Source organism: Pleurodeles waltl, chromosome 2_2 (assembly GCF_031143425.1).
Source record: "Pleurodeles waltl isolate 20211129_DDA chromosome 2_2, aPleWal1.hap1.20221129, whole genome shotgun sequence".
NCBI classification, from domain to species: Eukaryota; Metazoa; Chordata; class Amphibia; order Caudata; family Salamandridae; genus Pleurodeles; species Pleurodeles waltl.
This window is the reverse complement of record NC_090439.1, coordinates 410,672,285-410,697,904: the sequence shown is the minus strand read 5'-3', so window position 1 is coordinate 410,697,904 and position 25,620 is coordinate 410,672,285.

Below are 25,620 nucleotides of genomic sequence, written 5' to 3'. Positions count from 1 at the left end.
TACATTTCAAAAGCAATATTTTTTACAATGATAGTACAAACAACACTTAAAATGATATTCTTAACTTTGATATTCCTGTCAGCTATACTTTTGACCTCCCCATATTTTTGACACTATGGGTCTCATTACGACCTTGGCGGATAAGATACTCTGAAATAAACGTAACGAAAAACCCACCCACTATTTTACAAGTTCCATAGAATATAATGGAACTTGTAATATGGCGGAAGGGATGTCCGTCATGTTTGTAATGAAGTATCCCATCTACCAAGGTCGTGATCAGGCACTATATTTTTGTATCACAATATTTTTAATTCAATAGTTTGTCCAAACACTGTGGGAATAGCTTGGTGGGAAACATTTGCAGTACCCGCCATCCACTGATAAACATGCAAGCCGGTAGCTGTCTTGTTGAACAGGCACTAACCTAAAGGCCAATATACATATGATTGAACTGGTTCCAAAGACTTGATTTTTATTTACATCCCGTGAAAGTCTAGTTGATTTAGGAATATTGTCTTGGTAAATGAGTCATACACTGCCTGAGGTCGGCATGTACCTTAGGGGACGAGCAGGAAGATATTGAATTGAAGTTAGTTGCTGGGAGCTGAGTATGAGTCTGAGAGAGGGAAAGTGTAAATAGAGTCCTGGAGTGGAAGGAAGGGTCACTCAGCCTCTTTTCGCCTCGTACATGGAAAAGAGCAGTCAAGTCTCTGTGGTCCGCCAGAGTTTTATGTAAACTCCAACTTATAGTCAGTGATGCTTTAAGCATTTGTGTTAGTAGTCTTAATACATGTGAAAGACTGGGAGTTTATATAATGAATAGGAAGACAGGTGTCAATCCATAAGCAATGTGCCAGGCAACCATAATTTGAGGGGGTTACAAGTTCATATGGTCATAATAGGATGATCTTAAAACATAGGCAGGACAGTTGTGTTAAATTAACAAAGATGATATGTCAGAAGGCCTATGTGTGAGTAGTTTATTAAGTGTGACATTTCATGCCTTATTATGGCAAAAAAATTACTCTGCATCCCCTTGCCCCTTGTAACTTTCCCACCTTCACCTCAATAATAAAACCCCAAACTGTTGACCTAAATCCCTTTTCCCCCAGCTCCTATCTGTTCTCTCTGAGTAAGGATGGGACTAAGTGTAACTTTCCCACTAGATACTCCTGAGTCCATGGAGGAGAGAGAAGTCATACACCATATATATTTGCCCCTCTCCATTTTTTTGAACTCTTGCAGTGGATGGATGCATTCCTTGTAGTGGGGTTTATCCTCTATGCAAAATATACTATTGTCTATTGTCTTTGTACAGAAATGGAAAGGGAGGCCCTTCATAGGGCTCTTTTGTTCTTTGGCCCCTATAAATTACAAATCATCTATTCCTGTTCTGCTGATGCACCTGACTGAGACACTTTGTCCTCACATGAGTAATCCCCCCAAAACCACCACCACCACGGGGCTACAATCTCAAACCAGTGGAATGCATTCCTCTATGGCTACTCTCTGTCACTTTGTTTCGCAGCTTAAAATACTGACTTGATTTCATTACAGTTTGAATCCACTGAGTCACAGATCATCTATAGCAGGGCTTCTTTTCCCTAAACACCTAGGTGTCTACAATGCTTACTCAAGGGGTCCTAACTGTTTAGATAATTATTTTAAAAGATTAATAACATATACATGCATAAATGTAAGATGCACAAACAAGGAAAAAGAAAAGAGAGAAGATGAAGACTTACCTGAGTCCTCCAGGGGTTCCTCCTCTCCTCATTTCCTCCACAGCAGCCTGGTGCTCTTCTTCACTCTTCCCCCTTCTGTATCTGGATGGCAGAGGAAGGCCTAGTGGGTCTGAGCTGGTGAAGACAGCAGCTCCATGTTGCCATGTCAACATCGGTAGGTCAGAGATTGAACACAGCAGCCCAGTTATGGGATGCACAGCGCAAGCGCAGACTGTCTGTGCTTGTGCTGTGTAGCCCACAACTGGGGTGCAGTGTGCACTGGGTGAGCTCCACTCTGCTGGCAGGGCTAGCAAAGTTTTTGGACAAACTCTGCTCTCCAACTGAAGCGTGGAGGACCAACAACTCCGTTAGCGTTGTCAGCGGAGCAGACCTCCACACCCACCCCTATTCAGGAGAAATCAAAAAAGTTAAGAACAACTGATCTGAAGACTGCCACAGGATGGCACAATCTCTGGAGCAAGACATAGTTGTATGCATCTACATACTTATTAAAACTGTAGAAAATTGGCTTACTAGTTGAGGGGAGTGAAACCATCCTCAAGCAACAACCACAATTCCTGTTGGTGAAACACAAGCAAACCCCAAATTAATCTGTGCTTATCTCTCTGGTAGCTTGGCACAAAAGCAGTCAGACCTAACTTAGAGGCATTGTGTGAAGTATTACACTGCAGTATACACAGTAATAAAGGGAGAACACAACACAAAAAGAACACACTAATTTAGAAAAGAAATGATTTGAGACAAAAATGACAATAATACAATCAGTAGAACCAGATATATGTCATTTGAAACATTTAAGTAAAAACAACGTTAAAAGCACAAAACACTAACTGTGGTTATATGGTAGCACCATACCAGGACATAATCACAAGTTAAGGCCGACCGTGATGGGGCACAGGAACCATGTTAGGCCCACTGAACAAAGTACCTTAACAAAGTACCCTAAATCCTGGTTGTTGAATGTTGCAAAATCCTGTGCTAAGGATGTGTCAGTCATCATTGAGTCCAGGCTGCAATGTGAGGTCCTGCTTTGAGGATACGTCAAATAGAGGCAGTCCTGAAGAATGGCTGGGCAGCTATTTGTGGTCTGCCATTGAGAATGCGTCAGTCAGCGACAGTTCATAGGAGTGGCTGGCTTGTGATGCAAGGTCCTTGATTGAGGAAGCATTACACAGAGATGATTTTGAGAAGCTGCAAGGTCCAGCATTAGGGTGCCTCATGCAGCAGCAGTTCTGGTGTGAGGCTGCAAGGCATGGCAACCCCCTGTGTTAGTTCTGCGTGGACCACAGCTGGGTTGTCAGAGCACCATAAGGCCCACTTCCCAGGGTCCAAGCCTGGGTGGCATCACATGGAGGCATGACTCACAGAACACAGAGACCAGGTGCAGGGTTCAGGGTGACTGGAGCCTTTTCTGTCACTGAGGCTCTGATCAGAAGGCTAGCAAACATGCCCTTGGAGTCACTCCGGTGGTCCTGGGCTCACAATGGAGGTCTAGTCCTTTTCAATCAGGTATCAGGGCTCAGGGCAACAGAGTGGCAGTCCTTCAAGCAGTAGAGTAAAACAGCAGTCCTTCTTCTGAGTCTTCCACAGGTCAGAATGTGCACTCAAGTGTTGGGAACGAGGATCCAATATTTATATCTGGTGCACGCTTTGAAGTAGGAGAAGGTTCTGGAGGCTTTCACCCCCAGAAGTGTTTGGAATTTCCTGCCTCCCTGTCCTGGCCCCAGCTTGTCCAGAGGCAAAAAAGATTAGTGTGAAACCCTTCAGAAGAAATCAGAGGCAGGGCATTTGTGATGTGCATGTGTGGCAGGTGACAGTTCCTTCCCCTATCAAGTCAGAGATGCTCATCCTACCAACACCTATTCCCCCTTTGTCTCGCCTAAATATCTGACACAATATATACACTGCAGGAACCTAATGATTGGGTCAAGAAAATGCCAACTTTCTGAGAGTGGCATTCTCAGAATTGTGACCTAAAATCACACTTTGCTATTATAGATAGATTTAGATTACAATTCTTCCAAACATTCCTCCCTGTTCCCAATTGAAAGTTATCAATTATTAATATTGTCTAATAACGTATCACAATGTTGTCCTATAGAAGATGCAGGCCTTGCAATATTGTGTAATACCATATCCCAATGTTGTCCTATGGAAGAGGCAGGGTGTGTAGTAGAGAAAAATTAATTTATTAGTTTTTCAAAGTTAAAAGTCCATGCCCAACATTTAAATACACTGCAGCCTACCCTGCGGGCTGTTTAGGGGCGTAGCCTAGTATTGACTTATGTTGACCTGAAAAAGAAAGTTTAGGCCTAAACCTGAGCAGAAGCAACTTAGGGCCGGTTACACCATATTTAGGGCTCTTCAGCCAGTTCTAGCTTAGCTCCAGTGGAACATTGAGCCTGGGACCTATGTCTAGGCATACCGAGCACACGTAGGGCATCAAGTGTAAAAACAATTTGATGGATGGAATGTATGAAGAGCCTTAACTACAACAAACTGGCCCTAGGTTGTCTGTGTTCTGGTTTGGGGAGAACCAGACTAGGCAGTTTGGACTCAATTGTTTCCAAGAGGAGCAGGGGACTGATTTGCATTTGACTAGGTCCAAAGTGGTTAGCATGGTGGTAAAAAAAATGATAGATAGGGATGTGGCCCCAAGCGATCACCAGTGACTGAGAATAATTCAAGCATTCTATTCATCACCTTTTTGTTTTTTCATGTTTCACAGCTCAGCTTAGCTCCTGAATCTTGAACAGCTGTTACATAACACGAAGAAACTGAAGCACTATAGTACAAGCACTAAAAAATATAATTAGTATGTTGGACTTCGACCTTTTTTCAGGGTCATCCCCAATCTTTTTGCCTCCTTCCTAATTTTTTTTACTAGTTTTTGTTGGTTTTTGGTACACTGGGCACTTTACTGCTGCTGACCAGCGCTAAAGTGCAATATATCCTGTGTAAACTGTATGTGTAATTGGAGGTGCCCAGGGCCTGTAAATCAAAAGCCACAAGTGGGCCTGCAGCGCTGGTTGTGTCATCCACCTGAGTAGCACTGTAAACATGGCTCAGACCTGCCACTGCAGTGTCTGTGTGCAGTCATGCACTGCCAATCCGACTTGGCAAGGGTAGCCACTTGCCAGGCTTAAACCTTCCCTTTTTCTACATGTAAGGAACCCCTAAGGTAGGCCCTAGGTAGCCCAAAGGGCAGGGTGCAGTGTATGTTAGAGGTGTGACATGTACTGGTGTGTTTTACATGTCCTAACAGTGAAATACTGTTAAACTCAGCTTTCACTTTTGCAAGGCCTACCTCTCTCATAGGTTAACATGGGAGCTGCCTTTAAATAACTTTTAAGTGCAGTTTCCCTTTGGGAGCTGATCGAAATTTGCAGTTTAGTGTCTCTGAACTCACAATTTAAGAATACAACTTTTGGTAAAGTTGGTTTTTAAATTGTCAGTTTGAAAATACCACTTTTAGAAAGTGGCATTTTCTTGCTTAAACCATTCTATGACTCTGCCTGTTTGTGGATTCCCTGTCTGGGTCAGACCGACAGTTGGGCTCTTTGTGAATCTCTTCTAGACAGTGAGACAAAGGGACCTGGGGAGTAGCCTGCATAGCCTGATGGGCCATCTGAGCTAGAGTGAAGGGAGGAGTGGTCACTTACAACTGAATGGGCAGTGCTTGCCCTCACACAATGCAGTCTCCAACCCCCTGGTGTGAGTCTGCAGCCAGGTCTGGGAAAGGCAGGATATGGTGAACAACAAAGACTTCCCTTTGAAGTTTACCAATTCAAAGGCAGAAAGGGGTATAAGTAGTGGACCTAAAACCCCTGAAAATCAGATTTCTTCAAGGATTCAAGAGGAACCTTTGACAAGGAGAAGATCCGAAGAGCTGAGGACAAGTGCTGCCTCTGCCTGTAACTGTGCTTTGTTCTGCCTGTGAAAGGGGACAAAAACTGGACTTTGTTGAGCATTCCTGCTTGAGAAGAATCTTCAAGGGCTTGAACTGAGCTTGCCTCCTGTTGCTGAAGTCTCAGGGTCATTAAAGACTTCCTCTCCCAGCACCTGGTCCCTCTGGTGAGGCTCCTGCCCTCCCAAGTGGTGCCCCATCCAGTTCCTGGGCCCTTGAAAGGTAAAGCTGGTGGAAAAGGATTGAAATCCATGCAAAGACCACCATGTGGGGACATTTTCGATGCACCATCCACAACATGGCTGATAAATGATGCACCGTCGGCATCTGGGTTGAAATCGTCGTCCGACCTGCATCGCCGTCGTGACCGGAGAAGAAACGATGCACAACCTCACTTGCGAATTAGGAATCAGCGCATCACTGACTTTTGTGATGCACGCTCACCTGTGCTTTATTTGTGACGCAAAGCAGGTACTTTGTGTAACAACAGCGTTCTCATTGTTTTCTATGGATTAGGACTCCAATTCTTTTGAAAATTCATATCTTTACTTGTATATGTTGGATTTTTTTCATTTTGGTCTTGTTTGATTTAGATACATATTACCTATTTTACTACATTGGTTTGGTGGCCATTTTTTATTGTTTTCACTTTATTACTGTGTGTTGGTACAAATACTTTACACATTGCTTCTGGGGTTGAGCCTTTCTGCTCGTGCCAAGTTACCAAGGGGGTGAGTGCGGGTTACCCAGGTGTGTTTCTCATTTACCCTGACTAGAGTGAGGGTCGCTACTTGAACAGAGTCCAAACTGACTGCCAACCAGAGACCCCATTTTTAAAATAATGAAATAAATAAGACTTTCATAAAGAAACAGTAATTTTTTTTATTTTTTTTTGCAGCACTAAACATTAAAGTGCTGAAATTAAAGCTTATTTTAATTTGTAACTAATGGCATCATTACGAGTTTGGCGGTCATAGGACTGCCAGACTCTCAGTGGTGGTCGGTCCACTGTGGCTTTGGCGGTCCAACCACCAAATTATGGCTTGGGGGGTCGGACCATCAAAAGCCCGCTGTACCCACTGGGAACATGGTTCCCGACGGTATGACTGTAGTCAGGCTAGCAACCAGCCCTGGTGATGCTGACCTAGAAAAGAAGTGCTGGGGCCCACAGGGGGGACCCTTCACTGCCCACGACTATGTTGTGGGCAGTGCAAAGCCTCCTGTCCAGCACCGTTGGAAAGTGCACTGTCTGCTGTGCAGACAGTGTGCGTTCCAAGGGTGCTGAATTGTTGGCCTTAAGGGAGCTGACATCCTAACATTGTTCCTGCTTGTCAGACCGGTGGGAGGATGTATTACAATGTTCCTGCCGATCAGCCCCGCAGGAACATTGAAATATGCTCTGGGGGAACGTCACCGCTATGGCGGTGGCGTCATCCCTGTGAGTTTGACGGTCCTGTGGTAGGACCGCCAAACTCATAATGAGGCCCTCAGCCATTGGATTGTTGACAGTTTATGGTCCTGGCCCGGTCAGTGTTGATTTGTTTTGCTAATACTAGTGTCTAGTCACATATATTTAGTTTGAACTATCCTTTGTCTGAACATTATCTTGAGAGAGCCTTGATAATATTCGCTTGCAAACACAACAACCACACTTTCATTGTAGCAGAAGTGAAGGAGGGGGCCTGTGCTTAATTTGAGTCAGGTTGAGGCCCCCAGGTGGGGCCCACCAGCACTAATTGTTTGGGGACTTGCACTTATTGTTCCTCACCAGATATTCTCCGTGAGCAAGAGACCAAAAAACACAAAAGTGAAAAGAAGGAGGAAGGGAGAGATGGGAAATTAAAGGGAGAAAGCAGGGGTAAGCAAGCATGAGATAACGAAGCAGCAGTGTCTAGAAGCAGATTAAAGAGGCGTGAGATATTCAAAACTATGTGGCCTTGGTATTCTGCACACTGATTTTTAATAGCACAGCTGGAGCAGAGCTTTGGTAACCAGCACTCATTCTTTTACAAATAAAGCTCTGAAGGTTACTGTGACTGACCCAACCAGCTGATGAAGAATTGACACTAGAGACTTGAAGGTGTGCAGGACTGGATCTAGTGAATAAACTTGTTTGAATCACTGAAACAGTGGTACACAGCATTGTAGCTCACAAGTAACCTGCTGTGTGTAGGCCCCTAACTGTTGCTTTGTCACTCTTGTATTGACCAAGCCTTTGAAGAGAAATATGATAAGGAGTTCCTGACTGGTTATGTTTGCGGCTCCTATTTCCCTGACACTTGTTCCTCAGAAACGAGGAATTAAGACTGAATCCCCCTTCATGGAAGATTAATTCTCTGACTGGAACCGCAGTCCCAACCGAAGTGAACATCTGCTGATAAGTAGAGCATATTTAGGAGGTTGAAACAGAGTTAGAATGCAAGTTATAGTTGCCTTAGGCCACGGGTACTAGTTACTTGAGATAACTCTAAGTATTATAGGTGAATTTCTATGGTTTTCTACATTTCAAATCTAGGGCTAACCATACCATCCCTGTAACCTTTGTTTTTTAGTGAATTTCTATGTTTTTTAAATTCTATGTCCTAACTATAAAGTCCCTGTAACCTTTTCAGTGAATTCCTGTAGTTTCTTTAACATATACCAATTTTCATTACTATACGTTAATCCAAACACTGCTGTGCACAGTGTTTAGCCATACACGATGCAAATGGCCATAGGGTCTGCGGCCAGGCCTCGAACTCAACCCTCCTATAAGCACTCAACTGTGCACGGCATTCGCCAATGCACAGCAGGGGTTGCCCAGAATGCCTGGTCTGTAGCCAATCCCTGTGGCGACCACCTAACCACCCAACCAGATGCCATGCGTGGTGGGAGTTGGCCACAGCCTGTCTTTTTGTGTCAGAGGACGGTCCTGACTATCTGATGTGCCCCGATTTTTCACTTTTGGATCACCTGGTTTGTGACCTTTGTAAGAAAACAGGGCTGATTGCAGAGACCCCCTACCTTTTGCCCTATTTTGTATTTTTTGCTGGTGTTTTGCTGGCTCTGATGGTGTCCTGGGTAACCAGTCCAAAGGTGCTCTGTGTAAAATGAGTATGCAAATTAAGCTAATTATAATTGCCTATGTCAACCTATCTATAAGTCCCTATTATATGGTTGGGTATGCAGGTTTAGTGACCTCAGCATAGGTAGTGCACCCATAGGTGCACTGTTGAGGTGCCCAGGGTCATTTTAAAGGCAGGCCCTTCTTGCTGTCTGATTTTACATGTAAGTTTTAGGAAAATTCGACTTTGCAATGAAACTTACTTCCAAAGTCTTAAACTACCCGATTTTTTCATATGTCACCCCTAAGTTGTGCTCTATGTGCCCCTAGGTTGGGTGTCATGTAACCGTAAGGAGGAACCTCATAAAAATAATTTTATAAACCCTGCTGAGGTAAAATGACCAAATTAGTTTTCCCCTCACTGTAGTGAATGACCTCCATAGGCTAAATTGGGGAGAATTTATTTTAATAAACAAAGTCCCCATAAGTGCCAGATACCTTGAGTTTGCTATCAAATTAATTGTTATAATACATCCACACAACTTACAAGTTTTAGATTTAATATAACTAGTTCAGGTAAAACATTTTAAAACTCTACCTGAAAGTTGACAACTTCAGCTCTGTAGTGCCCCTCTCTGATTGGCCAGCCTCAGGCAGCCTGGCCAGGCTCCCTTATGAAGTTGCCTGGGCTGAACACAAAGGACGTGCCTGGGGAGGAGATCTGCCTCAGCAGATGGTGGAACAGGATGAGGGGAGAGCAGCCGACCTCCGAAGGACATTTGGAGCAGCTCAGGACCTCCCCCACTTCCTGCAACCCCAGAAAATTAGGCGCCCTCTTGATTAGATTGCGAGAGGGCAGGAGAGGGGTGTGTTTAGGAATTATATCCTCACCAGTGGATGGGCTCAGCCAGACCTAATCTCCAAAATGTAGATTCTGCCATTTTGGATTTGTAAGAATGTTGCTTCCTGGGATCGATTTTTGCCACACTTCCCAGGAAGTGATAATCCAAGAGGGTAGTAGCCTGCCTGTGATTGGACAGTTGCCCCCCGCTTGTCACCTCTGGAGCAAGGACAAATATGGCAGAGCTGCACCTATTCCTCAGATCCATACAGGGAACAACAACAGAAGGGGAAGGACTGCCCTGCTGGACCCCTGACCTGCACCTGGATACTGCACTCTGAAGGACTGCACCAGCTGCACATTTGGGCTTCACTACAAAAAGGACTTTGCCTGGCTTCTACTGGTTTATGAGGGGACTTCCTGTTTGCTACAGGTGAAGAATTGCTATCCAGAGTCCCCTGCATCAAATCCTGAATAAACTCACCAGCTGGCCACTGCCAGTAGTCATTTTGGAGTTTGAGCCAGGGTCATTCTGGGAGTTGGAGTCCTAACCCTCAAGGAGCAACTCAGAGCTTCTGGAAACCTGGGGTGAGATGTAGACTTCTAAAGAACTTTCAAAGACCTTCTTGAAGAAGATCCAGAAATTGGAGAAATTTTGAGAACTTTTGAAAAAAAAAAAACATAGAGAGACCGATCCGATGTCGTGAGTCAAACCGCTATTACCTCAACCGCGACTCGGCCTGACTTGCAGGTTCGCCCTGCAAAAAAAAAGCTCTGGAGCCCCAGAAATCCAGGATTTCACCAGGGGTTCTTTGAAAGGCAATCCGATGACATTGACATGAAATCGGCTTGCTGTGGAGGGTCACCTGACATCAGAGAGAAAAAGCTCCAAAGAAGTGACAAAGTCCAAAGGTAAAAAGTTGACACAGCGTATCAAAGGAGGGCTCCAAGGACATAAGATCCAAATTCAACTTTGGTCTGGATGAAGGTTTCCATCCTGAAAAATCATCTGTCTGAATGGAGAATTCTTCACTGAGGTCTCCTGCGACGTGTATCATAAGAGGGTTCCAGGGTGGTCGGTTCAGATTGGTGACAGTCCAAGTGAGAAAAATCATCAAGAAAAAGACTAAGGCCCTCATTACAACCCTGGCGGTCGGTGATAAAGCGGCGGTAATACCGCCAACAGGCTGACGGTAAAAAAAAAGGAATCACGACCGTGGCGGAAACCGCCAACACAGACTGCCACTTTAACATTCCGACGGCCACGGCGGTAGCAACAAACACCACAGCGGTAACTGCCAACAGACAGGCGGAAGACAATGTACCGCCCACTCTATTATGACAGACCAATCCGCCAGCTTCTCCGGGGCGATACCCAATGAGGAACCAAGACGCCATGGAGCCCGAATTACAGGTGTTACCAATGTTGGTTTACCTCCTCTTCTACCAGGAACATCAAAGACGGCAGCGACGACCACAGTGAGTACTGCACCTAGCACACAGGGGAGGGGGGAGGAAAAAGAGACTGACACACACACACACAACATGCAACACACCTACCCCACACAGCACACATATAAACACATGCAGCAACATTACATTGATACCCTGTAACCCCCTGGAAGAGTGCAAGGACCAAATGAAATGATTGTAATGAGTGTAATCATCGAAAATCCAGATAGGCCAACATAAATGTAAAAGATCAGTATATACAAATATTCACAGTAAGTACACAAGTCCCGATGCAGTTCCACGTGGACCAGGGGTCCCAAAAAGTATGGGCAAAGCCCACACATGACACCTGCCTCAAAATGGAGAGAACACTGCTGGGGCATCGGGTCGAAAAAAACACAGGCACCTCACGGGGAAGGGGAGGGGGCACCTCAGCCGGATGATGGGATGATGCCACTGCTCCACGAGGGGGCTCCGTGCCCACTGCTTGGTCCGGGGGAGTGCAAAGCCACAGTCTCTCAAGTCTCTCAAGTGGGTGGTTTGCCCACTGTTTTATCCTGGGGAGTGAAAAGCCACAGGCTCTCAAGTGTCTCAAGTAGGTGGTTTGCCCACTGCTTTATTCTGGGGAGTGCAAAGCCAAGCCTCTCAAGTGTCTCAAGTGGGTGGTTTGCCCACTGCTTTATCCTGAGGTGTGCAAAGCCACAGTCTCTCAAGTGTGAATGCCCTCCAGGAATGGATTTATTTGTTTCATTTGGGCTGCCAGCCCCTGGATGGCATTCACAATGGTGGACTGCCCTACAGAGATGGATCGCAGGAGGTCAATAGCCTCCTCACTCAGGGCAGCAGGGCTAACTGGTGCAGGGCCTGAGGTGCCTGGGGCAAAGGAGATGCCCACCCTCCTGGGTAAGCGGGCATGGGAAACTCGATGAGGGGCTGCTGGGAGGGCGGTGCTGGTATGGGGGTAGCGGATGTACCTGTTGCTGTGGTAGTGACGGAAGTGTCCACCACCACCAGGGAGCTTCCATTGGAGGATGTATCTGTGTCCGAACTGTCCCCTCTTGTCTCTGCCGTGGTGCTCCCCTCGCCCTCCGTCCCACTGGTGCCCTCACTGTTGGTGGACTCTGCCTCCTGGTTCCTGTGGGATGCAGCTCCCTCCATCACCAGTGCCTCTGCTCCTCCGCCAGATGATGCTAATGCACATAAGGACAGGATTACAAAACAAAAAGGGGGGGGAGAGACAAAGGATACACATGGTCAATGGCTGCACCAACACCACTGTTGGTACACATACCACACTCACACACAGGGAACAGGCCTAAGCACTATGCAATTCACTAACTGACACACATTCCCCACCTGGATACCACCCTACCAGGCGTAAGTAGTAATGACGGGCACTGTACTCACCCCCTTGTGGCTGCTGTGATGCCCTCAAGCACCCATCCAGCTCAGGATAGGCCAACGCCAGTATGCAGGCCATCAGGGGGGTCAGGGTTATACGGCCACCCCTTCCTCGTTGGGAGGCCATCCCCAGCTGGGCCCCTGCGGTCTTCCATGCCCAGCGTCTCAGGTCCTTCCACCGTTTCCGACAGTGGGTGCGCTGCCTGCCATAGACCCCCAGGGTCCGCACGTACTTGGCAACGGCATGAAATACACCCTTCTTTTGATGGGCGCTGACCTACAGAGAAATACACACAGGGAAAGCTATTAGTCAGACCGTCCAGCCTGTTACAATTTTGGCCAACCATACCCCTTAAAATCGCCATTTGCACACAAAGGTCCCAGCCCACAAGCTGTATGCCCCTCAGGGGACATCCACCAACCCCCCCACACGAGCCCTTCACACACACCACTCTAGTGCATTCATGCCCCATGCATCGTACTCACAGTGTACTCACCTGTTGGTCTGGAGTCCCCTACAGCAATCCGTACTGGGGTAGGACCCCATCCACCAGTCTCTCTAACTCCTCCGAGGTGAAGGCAAGGGTCCTTTCCCCAGTCACATGCACCGTGGTAGGTCCCAGACGCAGGTCAGAGCAGCACATGCAGTGTAGGTCCTCTCCTGTTGAAGTTCAGGTAGCAAGTGAGAGAACAGATAGAAAATGGCGGTGACGTCTACGGTGGTGCATACCGTCACCACCGGCGTACATCACCATTGGCCACTGTACCCTATAGGGCCCAATGTTATCCACTGAGGATTTCATGGCGGTTACCTCACTTCCACCTGTCCCTCCACACAGGACAGGCGGATGCCATTTCGGGGGGGGGGGGGCACGCCCTGGATTATAACTAAGTCACAGTTCACAATTGGACATACAGGACAAATGCCACTTATACATTTAAAATCGGCATCATGCACTGTACTGTTGAAGCTACAATGTTCAGTTTGTGACCGGCTCCTCACTCCTTTGTCCCTTAGACACAACTGCTGTGGATGAATAGGAGATGGAGTCATACCCCGTGTACAGACCCCTGGTGGACTTGGCAACAATGGGGGACAAGCACATTATCCTCATCTACAGACCTGACAGGGCCACAATAATGGATCTGTGTGCGAAACTGGAGCCTGACCTGATATCTGCTCTCCGTCACCCCACTGGGATTCCCCCTCTTGTGCAAGTTCTGTCAGTGCTCCATTTCTTGGAAACTGGTTATTTCCAAGTGACAGTGGGCTTGGCAGCAGGAATGTCACTGCCAGTGTTCTCAATAGTGTTGACCAGAGTGTTGTCTGCCTTGATTAAAGACGAGCAGCTACCTTGTTTTCCCCCAAGTGGATGATTTGGTCACAGTGAAGGCTGACTTTTATGCAATGGGACATATCCCCAACATCATTAGGGCAATTAATGGAACACATATTGCATTTGTCCCCCCCAGCAAAATGAAAAGGTATTCCGAAATCGAAAAAGTTATCATTCCATGAATGTGCAGATGGTGAGCTTGGTGAACCAGTACATCTCCCATGTCAATCCTAAGTATCCTGGGTCTGTGCATGATGCCTTTATCCTGAGGAATAGCACCATCCCTAATGTGATGAGCCAACTACAGAGGCACAGGGTGTGACTAATAGGTAAGCCTTGGTTCCAACCCAATGGATGTTAGTGTGTGGGTGTGGTGTAGGCCATATGGGATGGTGTTTGGCTAAATGTTGTCCCTCCATATTTGCAGGTGACGCAGGTTACCCCAACCTATCATGGCTACTGACCCCTGTGAGGAATCCCAGGACAAGAATGTTACAATGAGGCACATGGGCATACAAGAAGGGTTATAGAACGTACCTTTGGCCTCATGAAGGCCAGGTTTCTGTGCCTCCGTCCAACAGCTGGATCCCTGTGTTACTCACCCAAGAAAGTCTGCCAGGTCATCATGGCATGCTGTATGTTGCACATCCTTGCCTTGAGATGCCATGTGCTTTTTCTGCAGGAGGATGAGGCTGGAGATGGCCGTGCGCAGCAGTGGACCCTGTGGACAGTGAGGATGAGGAGGCAGAGGAAGAGGAAAGACAATGCATGTTTGAGTTCCGAACTAGTGGTTCTCTGAACAAATTGCAACCACTGATTCTTATCTACTTTAACCAACCTTGAACTCAAAATAAAACCCTTCCTCCAGGTTTACCCAGATCTCCAATCTAGTAACCCAATATTATAATGAGCATAAACAATCAGCAATAAAATCAGCTCCATATGTTCACACAAAAACTCTTCTAACATCTACAACAGTGCAGGTGACCCGCTTCACTAAGAAGGTTGCCAAGACCTCAAGAAAACAGACTAACTGACATGGTTGACAAAGGTAAGATGGACAGTCAAATGACCCACACCGCAACTACAATACACTTAGGGGCATATTTATACTTGTTTTGCACCAAAGTTGTGTCAATTTCTTTAAGCAAATTCGGTGCAACACTGTAAGGAAATGCCTCCTTGGCATGGTTACCCCCTGACATTTTGCCTTTGCTGATGCTAAGTTTTGATTTGAAAGTGTGCTGAGGCCTGCTAACCAGGCCCCAGCACCAGTGTTCTTTCCCTAACCTGTACGTTTGTTTCCACAATTGGAACACCCTGGCATCCAGGTAAGTCCCTTGTAACTGGTACCCCTGGTACCAAGGGCCCTGATGCCACGTAAGGTCTCTAAGGGCTGCAGCATATCTTATGCCACCCTGGGGACCCCTCACTCAGCATAGACACACTGCTTGTCAGCTTGTGTGTGCTAGTGGGGATAAAAAGACTAAGTCGACATGGCACTCCCCTCAGGTATGCCTATCTAGTATAGAGAAGTCACCCCTCTAGCAGGCCTTACAGCCCTAAGGCAGGGTGCACTATACCATAGGTGAGGGCATAAGTGCATGAGCACTATGCCCCTACAGTGTCTAAGCAAAACCTTAGACATTGTAAGTGCAGGGTAGCCATAAGAGTATATGGTCTGGGAGTCTGTTATGCACGAACTCCACAGCACCATAATGGCTACACAGAAAACTGTGAAGTTTGGTATCAAACTTCTCAGCACAATAAATGCACACTGCCAGTGTACATTTTATTGTACCATACACCCAGAGGGTACCTTAGAGGTGCCCCCTGAAACCTTAACGGACTACCCGTGTAGGCTGACTGGTTTTAGCAGCGTGCCACACTCCAGACATGTTGCTGGCCACATGGGGAGAGTGCCTTTGTCACTCTGTTGCTAGTAACAAAGCCTGTACTGGGTGGAGATGCTAATCACCTCCCCCTGCAGGAACTGTAACACCTGGCGGTGAGCCTCAAAGGCTCACCCCCTTTGTTACAGCACCCCAGGGCATTCCAGCTAGTGGAGTTGCCCGCCCCCTCTGGCCACGGCCCCACTTTTGGCGGCAAGGCCGGAGGAGATAATGAGAAAAACAAGGAAGAGTCACTGGCCAGTCAGGACAGCCCCTAAGGCAACCTGAGCTGAGGTGACTTTTAGGAATCCTCCATCTTGCAGATGGAGGATTCCCCCAATAGGGATAGGAATGTGCCGCCCTCCCCTCGGGAGGAGGCACAAAGAGGGTGTAGCCACCCTCAGGGCTAGTAGCCATTGGCTACTAACCCCCAGACCTAAACACACCCCTAAATTTAGTATTTAGGGGCTCCCCAGAACCTAGGAACTCAGATTCCTGCAACCTAAGAAGAAGAGGACTGCTAAGCTGAAAAACCCTGCAGAGAAGACGGAGACACCAACTGCTTTGGCACCAGCTCTACCGGCCTGTCTCCCCACTTCTAAAGACACTGCTCCAGCGACGCTTTCCCCAGGGACCAGCGACCTCTGAAGCCTCAGAGGCCTGCCCTGCATCTAGAAGGACCAAGAACTCCCGAGGACAGCGGCTCTGTTCACCAAAGATTGCAAGTTTGTAACAAAGGAGCAACTTTAAAACTACTCGTGTTTCCCGCCGGAAGCGTGAGACTTGGCACTCTGCACCCGATGCCCCCGGCTCGACTTGTCGAGAACAAACACTTCAGGGAGGACTCCCAGGCGACTGCGAGACAGTGAGTAGCCAGAGTTGCCCCCTCTGAGCCCCCACAGCGACGCCTGCAGAGGGAATCCAGAGGCTCCCCCTGACCGCGACTGCCTGCTTCTAAGATCCGACACCTGGTAAAGACTCTGCACCCGCAGCCCCCAGGGCCTGAAGGATCTGACCTCCAGTGTAGGAGCGACCCCCAGGTGGCCCTCTCCCTTGCCCAGGTGGTGGCTACCCCGAGGAGCCCCCCCTTGCCTGCCTGCATCGCTGAAGAGACCCCTTGGTCTCCCATTGCTTTCTATTACAAACCTGATGCCTGTTTGCACACTGCACCCGGCCGCCCCCGTGCCGCTGAGGGTGTACTTTCTGTGTGGACTTGTGTCTCCCCCGGTGCCCTACAAAACCCCCCTGGTCTGCCCTCCAAAGACGCGGGTACTTACCTGTTGGCAGACTGGAACCGTGGCACCCCCTTCTCCATTGAAGCCTATGCGTTTTGGGCACCATTTTGACCTCTGCACCTGACCGGCCCTGAGCTGCTGGTGTGGTAACTTTAGGGTTGCTCTGAACCCCCAACGGTGGGCTACCTTGGACCCAAACTTGAACCCCGTAGGTGGTTTACTTACCTGCAAAAACTAACAAACTCTTACTCCCCCCAGGAACTGTTGAAAATTGCACAGTGTCTAGTTTTAAAATAGCTATATGTGATTTATGTGAAAACTGTATATGCTATTTTGCTAATTCAAAGTCCCTAAAGTACCTACCTGCAATACCTTTCATTTGAAGTATTACATGTTAATCTTGAACCTGTGGTTCTTAAAATAAACTAAGAAAATATATTTTTCTATACAAAAACCTATTGGCCTGGAATTGTCTCTGAGTGTGTGTTCCTCATTTATTGCCTGTGTGTGTACAACAAATGCTTAACACTACTCCTTTGATAAGCCTACTGCTCGACCACACTACCACAAAATAGAGCATTAGTATTATCTCTTTTTGCCACTATCTTACCTCTAAGGGGAACCCTTGGACTCTGTGCATACTATTCCTTACTTTGAAATAGTGCATACAGAGCCAACTTCCTACAAAAACTAACTCCATATTTATACTTTGGCGGTAGACCCGTCTAGTGACAAGTTTATGGAGTTAATGTCATTTTTTTGGACGTGGAAACCTTGAAGCATATTTATACTTGTTTTGCACCGAATTTGCGTTATTTTTTTAATGCAAATTCAGTGCAAAGTAACTCCATATTTATACTTTGGCGCTAGAAAATTCATGGAGTTAAAGTCATATTTTGTACATGGAAACCTACTTTGCGTCAATGAGATGCAAAGTAGGTGTTCCCGTGCCAAAAATTATTCTATAGCGTTAGCGCCATATTTATCCCCATGCTAAAAACATGCAAGAGAGGGAGGAGGGGGTCAAAAAATGGTGCAAAGCTTGCTTTGCACCATTCTTTAACACCTGGGTCAGGGCAGGCAGTAGGGGACCTGTGGAACACCATGGAAAAAAGGCTAAAGGTTCTCTCCCAGGCACCAGAGACACCTCCAATTACACCAGGGGGACAGAGGAAGATGGGGGGACCCCATCCCAGGTAAGTATAGGTATGTACAGGTAAGTATTTTCTTTTCAAGTGCCATTGGGGGCCCTGAAATGGGCCCCGCTACATGACACTGGGTGCAGTGGCCATGCCCAGGGGACCCTGGTCCCCTGTGTTGGTCATTGTGGTGGTGGACATGACTCCTGCCTTTTCTAAGACAGGAGTCATGTGGTATGGATGTTTTGCATCACAAAATGACTCTATGCAGGTTAAAGTAGTTTTTTTTTTTTTTTACTCTAACCTGCCTAACGTCATTTTTGGGTGCAAAACTCCCTTCTTCCTTACCGCCAGCCCCACCCAATTAACGTCATTTTTTTTTACGCTAGCGTTTCCTGTGCACCTGCTTGCACCATTCCATAAATATGGTGCATTGCTGGGGCACAGAAATGGTGCAAGCCGGTGCTAAACTTTTTTGTACAAAACTGTGTTAGTGTAGTTTTGCACCAAAAAGTATAAATCAGGGCCTTACTATGGGTCAATGAGATGCAAAGTAGGTGATCCCGTGCAAAAAAAAATAAAAAAACTCTATGGCCTTAGTGCCATATTTATCCCCCTGTTCTAAAATGACAAGCGGGAGGGAGGTGGGGTCAAAAAATTATGAAAAGCTTGCTTTGCACCATTTTTTAGCGCCTGGGCCAGGGCAGGTGTTACGGGACCTGTGGGCCTATTTTCATGTGTGACACCCTCCCCAGGCCCCAGGGACACCCCCACCCACACCAGCACACCAGAGAGAGGGACAGCGGAGGATGGGGGACCCGATCCCAGATAATTATATGGACGTACAGGTAAGTATTTTTTTTATAAAGTGCCATTTGGGGCCCTAAAATGGGCCCCCCTACATGGCACTGGGTGCAATGGCCATGCCCAGGGGACCCTGGTCCCCTGTGCTGGCCATTGGGGTAGTGGTAATGAACCCTGTCTTTTCTAAAGTGAAAAAACCCTCTCTTCCATACCCCCAGCCGCACCCGAATAACGTAATTTTTTTTTTACGCTAGCCTACCCTTTTCACCGGTGTGCACCATTCCATAAATATGGTGCCCAGCTGGTGCACAGAAATAGTGCAAGCCGGTGCTAAACATTTTGGTGCAAAACTGCGTTAGTGCAGTTTTGCACCAAAAAGTATAAATCAGAGCCTTTGTGCAGAGATAACCATAAAAACATTTTACTTTCACATGATTTTGTGGCTTGCTTATTACAGTGTACCAAGGCTCCCTACTGTTAGGAATGCAACTGAAGGGAAACCAAATTTAAAAAATGGCACTCACTATACTGGGCATTCTCATTCCACATACAGCCATAAGCATGACCTTCCTTTGGACTCATATACCTGCAACCAAATCTCTAACAATAAATTCATTACATTTCTAAGTAGTTAGTGGATGTGGTCTTTATGAGAACTATAAAGTGTAACAGAAAGCAAAACTTGACATTATGCTGTAAATATATTATTCTTAAAATAATTGCTAACATCCATGATTATAATGCGTAGAAGTCTATCTAATAGAGCTCAAAATTTATACACACAACCATGTGATATTACAATAGTCTATAATGGCTTTAAAATATAAGACAATCAGAAATTAAAAGATAATCCATCAATGACAGAAGAAATAACAATGATAATTTATTGCTCTATGTGTATTCTTGTTGTAGGCTTTAAGAGTGTGTTTCTATACCAACCTTGCTGTGGTATTGTTCTCAACCTTCGATTTAAACATGCACTGAATAGATTTGAATTAGTTGGTACTATCACAGGAGTGATGACTCTTCTTCACAATAGTTCTGCTTTTTTCTTTCTGGCCCAGAACAATACACTAAGGCACTCACTATGACATTGGCAGTAAATACCGCTTACCGCCATGCTGAATGCCGCCAACATACTGCCGCAGCGGATCCCCGCTACCCACATTATGACACACACCTAGCAATCCGTCACTAAACAGCCACCCACACAAGTCAAGCAGCCCAAAGGTCGGTGATAAACTAGCAATAGCTAAACCCACACTGTTATGCCAACAGAACTACGCCCACAGCATTATAACCCACGAATCACAGCGGCGGAATTCAATGGCAGTAAACCATTGGCGCTACATACCGCAAAGCTCAAAATGCACACAAACATACAAAACTACACCACAATGGATAATTCAAACTACACACACCTGACACACATACACACACCACACATCATTATAAAACACACACCCACATTACCCACAACCCTTTACAACTAGAAAGAATTGCCACCAGATAGATAGCAAGACCACAGACAAGACCACAGCCACACTCCACCATCAACTATAGACCATCCACGCACCCAGAACAAGGGATGACCTCAGGAAGAGGTGGAACAACCTGTAGGGGAAAGTGCGTACAAGACACCAACTAGCTGTACAGAGGACTGGCGGTGGACCCCCACCTCCTCCCCTACAACTAACAACATGGGAGGAGTAAGTCTTGACAATCATGCATCGTGAGTTACTGGCAGGAGTAGGAGGAGGACTGGACTTTGGTAATTCAAATCTCTATTACTATCACCCCCCTACCTGCATGCCATCACAAACTCCCACCCTTACCCACACTCCCATCACTCAACCACCTCCTACACACCCCATCATCACAACCCAATACCAAGCCCTGCATGCAACACCAATCCATGGACCCCCCAATAGACCTGCATGGACACCTATCACTAAAGCATGGACACTAGAGGGAAACAACAAGCCCACCAAATAACTACTCACACAAGGCAAAGCTGGCAGGGGAATAACAACCTTAGAGGGCAACGCACGTATGCACAAGATGTCACATGCAGAAACAATAACTCTCAATTTACATCCCTACAAGTTCCCCAGCCAATGTCACCGGAGAGGAGGTGCCAGCAACATCCAGTCCCCCCCCAGAAGAGGCCCACAGTAATGACAGCAGCTCTGGACGCCTGGATCTGGATGACCAACCTGGCCCATCAGGGATCTCCGGACAGTCAGTTACCCAGGCACAGTCCCATACCACCACAGAGCCTCCACCCTCAGGAAACACCACCACAGTACCCACCCAGCAGCCCATACCTCTGTCACCAGGACACGTCAATCACCAGTGTGTCCACCACTACAGGGACCCCAGGGCACTTCACAAACACAGGACGATCAGGGACCTGGGGTCAGTGGCAGTGGGCACACGGTTCAGGGGACAGAGGCACAGGACAACAGGGAAGCTGGGAGGACTGCTGTGCACCAGGGGGAGGACAGGAGCAGGGAACCGACTCTCCAGGAGGCACTCTCTGAGATCCTGGGAGCCTACCAACATTTCCAGGACACTGTGGGCCAGATCCTAGACAACATGCAGGAGAACAGGTGGCTACATGAGGGATAGTACCTGGGGATCAGGGAGGACTTGCAGGCCATTAACAACACCCGGATCTCCATAGCAGCGATGCTGGCAGACATGGCCAACGTCATGAGGGAGGCAACAGCACATCAGCGGGCCTCTGCCACTAGCCAGTCATCTGAACAGCTCTCCACTTCTGCTGCTGCTATTGGCCAGGAGGCCACGGAACAGGACCAACAGGCCACCAGCACCCCTTCCCCTTGTGTCTCACTCAGTCACCTTGTCCACCTTGAACTGCCTTTGCTCCCCTTCCTATGTCCCCATGGACAATGCACATGTGCTACAGAAAGACTGGAATAATACCCTGAACTTTTGTAGAAAAGGTAAATGGCGCCTGAGGGCCAGGTTGTGCAACATGCAGCATGCCACTACTATCTGGCAGACCTTCTTGGTTGAGTAACACAGGGATCCACCTGTCAGATGGAGGCACCTGAACCTCGCCTTCAGGAGGCCAAAGGTCCTTTCAATGATCCTTCTGGTTCATCCATGTGCCTCATTATAATGTTCTTCTGTCCTTGTCCTGGCATTTCTCACAGGGGTCAGCAGGCATGATAGGTTTGGGTAACCAGAGTCACCTGCAAATATTGAGGGACAACATTTAGCCACACACTATCCTATATGGCCAACACCTTAGGCATACTCCAACATATACTGGGTGGGAACCAGGGCTCACCTATTGGCCATGCCCTGTGCCTCTGTAGTTGCAGCACATTAGGGATGCTGCTATTCCTTAGGAAAAAGGCATCATGCACTGACCCAGGATACTTAGCATTGATGTGGGAGAAGTACTGGTCTGCAAGCACACCATCTTCACATTCATGGAGTGGAAAATGTGACGATTTCTGAACACCTGTTCATTCTGGCAGGGGGGTTGCAAAAGCAATATGTGTTCCGTCAATCGCCCCAATTGTTTTGGGGATATGTTCCATTGCATAAAACCCAACCTTCACAGAGGCCAAATCCTCAACCTGGGGGAAAGCAATAGAGCTGTACATGTGTTTCCTCAGGGCAGACAGGACTCTTGTTAGCTCGATTGAGAACATTGGCTGTGACATTCCTGATGCCAAGCCCACTGTCACTTGAAAAGAACCAGTTGCCAGGAAATGGAGCACTGATAGAACCTGTACAAGAGGGGGATCCCAGTGGGTTTACGGATAGCTGATATCACGTCAGGGTCCAATTGGGCACACAGCTCTGTGATTCTGGCCCTGTACAGTCTATAGGTGAATATTATGTGCCTGTCCTCCAGTGTAGCCAAGTCCACCAGGGGTCTGTACATGGGGGTATGTCTCCATCTCCTATTCATCCACAGCAGAAGGGATACAAGAGTGAGTAGGCTGTCACAAACTGAACAATGGAGCCACAACAGCAGTCCACAATGTGCAAACATGTTATGGGACAGTGTAATTTATGAAGTATGTGCCTATTGATCCTGTGATGCAGAAATTATTGATAGGCCTGTTCACCCCCCCTGAAATGGTGACCGCTTGTCCTGTGTGGAGGGACAGGTGGAAGTGAGGTAATGCCACCGACGTTGTGCGCCATGGCAGTAGGCGGTCATGAACCGCCGTGCAATTCCTCATTTGTAAATATTGGGCTCTGTGGGGTAAAGTGGCCAATGGGGATCTACGCCGGCAGTGACGGTATGCACTGCCACGGACGTGATTGCCATTTTCTATCTGATTCCTCACTTGTTTCCTGACCTTCCATAGGAGAGGACCTACACTGCATGTGCTGCTGTGACCTGTGTCTGGAACCTTCCATGGCCTGTGTGACCGGGAAAAGGGCCCCAGCCTTCCCTTCTGAGGAGTTGGAGCGACTGGTGGAAGGGGTCCTAGCAGAGTACGGACTGCTGTATGGGCCTCCAGAGTACACTGTGGGCACGATGCATGTGGCGTGAATGCATGGAGTTGTGTGTGAAGGCCTCGTGTAAGTGGGTGGGTGGATGTCTTCTTGGAGGTGTACATGTTGTGGGCTGGGCTATGTGTGTGCCAATGATGATGCAAACGGGTATGGTGGGCTATTTGTGTGACAGGCTGGACTGTTTGTCTAATGGTGTTCTCCTGTCTGTATTGCCTCTGTAGGTCAGCTCCCATCAAAAGAAGGGAATATGGCATGCCATCGCCAAGGAGGTGCAGACCCTGGGGGTCAATGGCAGGCGGAACACCCACTTCTGGAAATGGTGGTAGGACCTGAGACGCTGGGCACAGAAGATTGTGGAGGCCCAGCTGGGGATTGCCTCCCAAAGAGGAAGGGGGGCCCATCCAACCCTGACCCCCCTGATGGCCCACATACTGGCGGTGGCCTTCTCTGGGCTGGATGAGCGCTTGAGGGCATCACAGCAGCCACAAGGGGGTGAGTACAGTGGCTATCATTACAACTTATGGCTGGTGGAGTGGTATCTGGATGGTGGTTGTGTGCCCTTGGGTGCCTCTAGGCCAGGCCAGACATAGCAATGTAGGTCCTCTGGTGGCTAAGGGTTTGAATGTAAAATACTGGTTGCCTAGCTTGTTAGTATTCACTTCTGGGCAGGGATGCGATGTATGTTGCAGTTAGTGGTGTGTGCCCCTCCTCATTCCTTGGTGACTAGCCATTTCACTTGTAGTGCCATGCACAGTGCGTAGGCCTGTTCCCTGTGCATGAGGGTGCTGTGTACACCAACTGTGGTGTTGTTGCAGTCATTGACCCAGTGTATCCTTTGTCTCTCTCCCCCCTTTCTTGTTTTGTCATCCGGTCCTTATGTGCATTAGCATCATCTGGTGAAGGAGCAGAGGCACCGGCGACAGAGGGAGCTACATCCAACAGGACGCTGGAGGCAGAGTCCACCAACGTTGAGGGCACCAGTAGGACGGAGGGCGAGGGTTGCACCATGGTGGAGACTGGAGGGACAACACAGACACTGATACCTCCTCCAATGGGAGCTCCCTTGAGGTGGCACACACCTCTGTGACTACCCCATCTCTAGGTACAACCGCCACCCCCGTACCAGCACTACCCTCCCAGTAACCCCTCAGCGAGTTGCCGGTGCCTGCTCACCCAGGAGGGTGGGCATCTCCTTCACCCCTGGCACCTCAGGCCCAGCCCACTGAGCCCTGCTGCCATGAGTGGGGAGGCTATTGACCTCCTGTGATCCATCTCTGTAGGGCAATCATCCATTGTGAATGCCATCCAGGGGCTGGAGTCCCAGATGCAGCAATGCATTCCTGGAGGGCATTCACAGTGTATTGGCGGCCCAACAGAGATTGACTCAGGCTCTGGCCTCCCTTCTGATGGCAGCCATTGTCCCTGATTCAGCAGTCCCCCCCTCCAACTTCCACTTCCCAGTCCCATTCTCTTCAACCCCAACCCATCCCAAGCACATAGACAGACATCCAGGCACACATGTCAATACCCAAGAGTGGCACAGTCAAACACAAGCACCACACTCCATCCCACAGGCACTCATACAAACACCATTCAGTTGCAGACATGACAACATCCACTGTCTCCCCCTCCTCCTCCTCCTCCTCCACCTCCCTCCCAGTTACGTCTACACTCACACCTGCATGCACTACATCAATATCCACTAATACCATCATCACCACACCAAGCAGAACACACACCTCACTGGCAGACACATCCACAACATCCATGCACGCGTCCCCTGTGTCCTCTCCAACTGTGTCTGTCCCCCCACCTAAAGGACACAAACACAAGCACTCAGACACCCAGCAGCCATCCACCTTACAACAGCATACAGCCCATGTACCTGCACCCAAATCCAGCAGACATACACCTCCAACGACCACTCCCTCATCCTCCACTCGCATTACTCCTCCCTCTCTCTGCCCCAACGTACCTAAAAAAGATTTCCTTTCCATGATTGACCTCTTCCCTACCCCTCCTCCCCTGTCCTGCACATATGAGCACGGTAGCAAGGACCCAGCCCAGCACCTCAGCCAAACAGTCTACAGGGCCAGTGGTAGCACCACCTAATCGTGCTGGTAGGGGTACCAGACCAACTATACTGAAGGGGAAGGAGGCAGCACAACCTGGGATGAGAGGGAAGAGTCCAGCACCAGCTGTGATAAAGGGGAAGGAGCCTGCACCACCAGGCAGGGGGGTGTAGGAAAGTACCATCTTGCCTGGCATGTTACCCCCATTTTTACATGTATGTAAGTTTGTTTTTGCCTGTC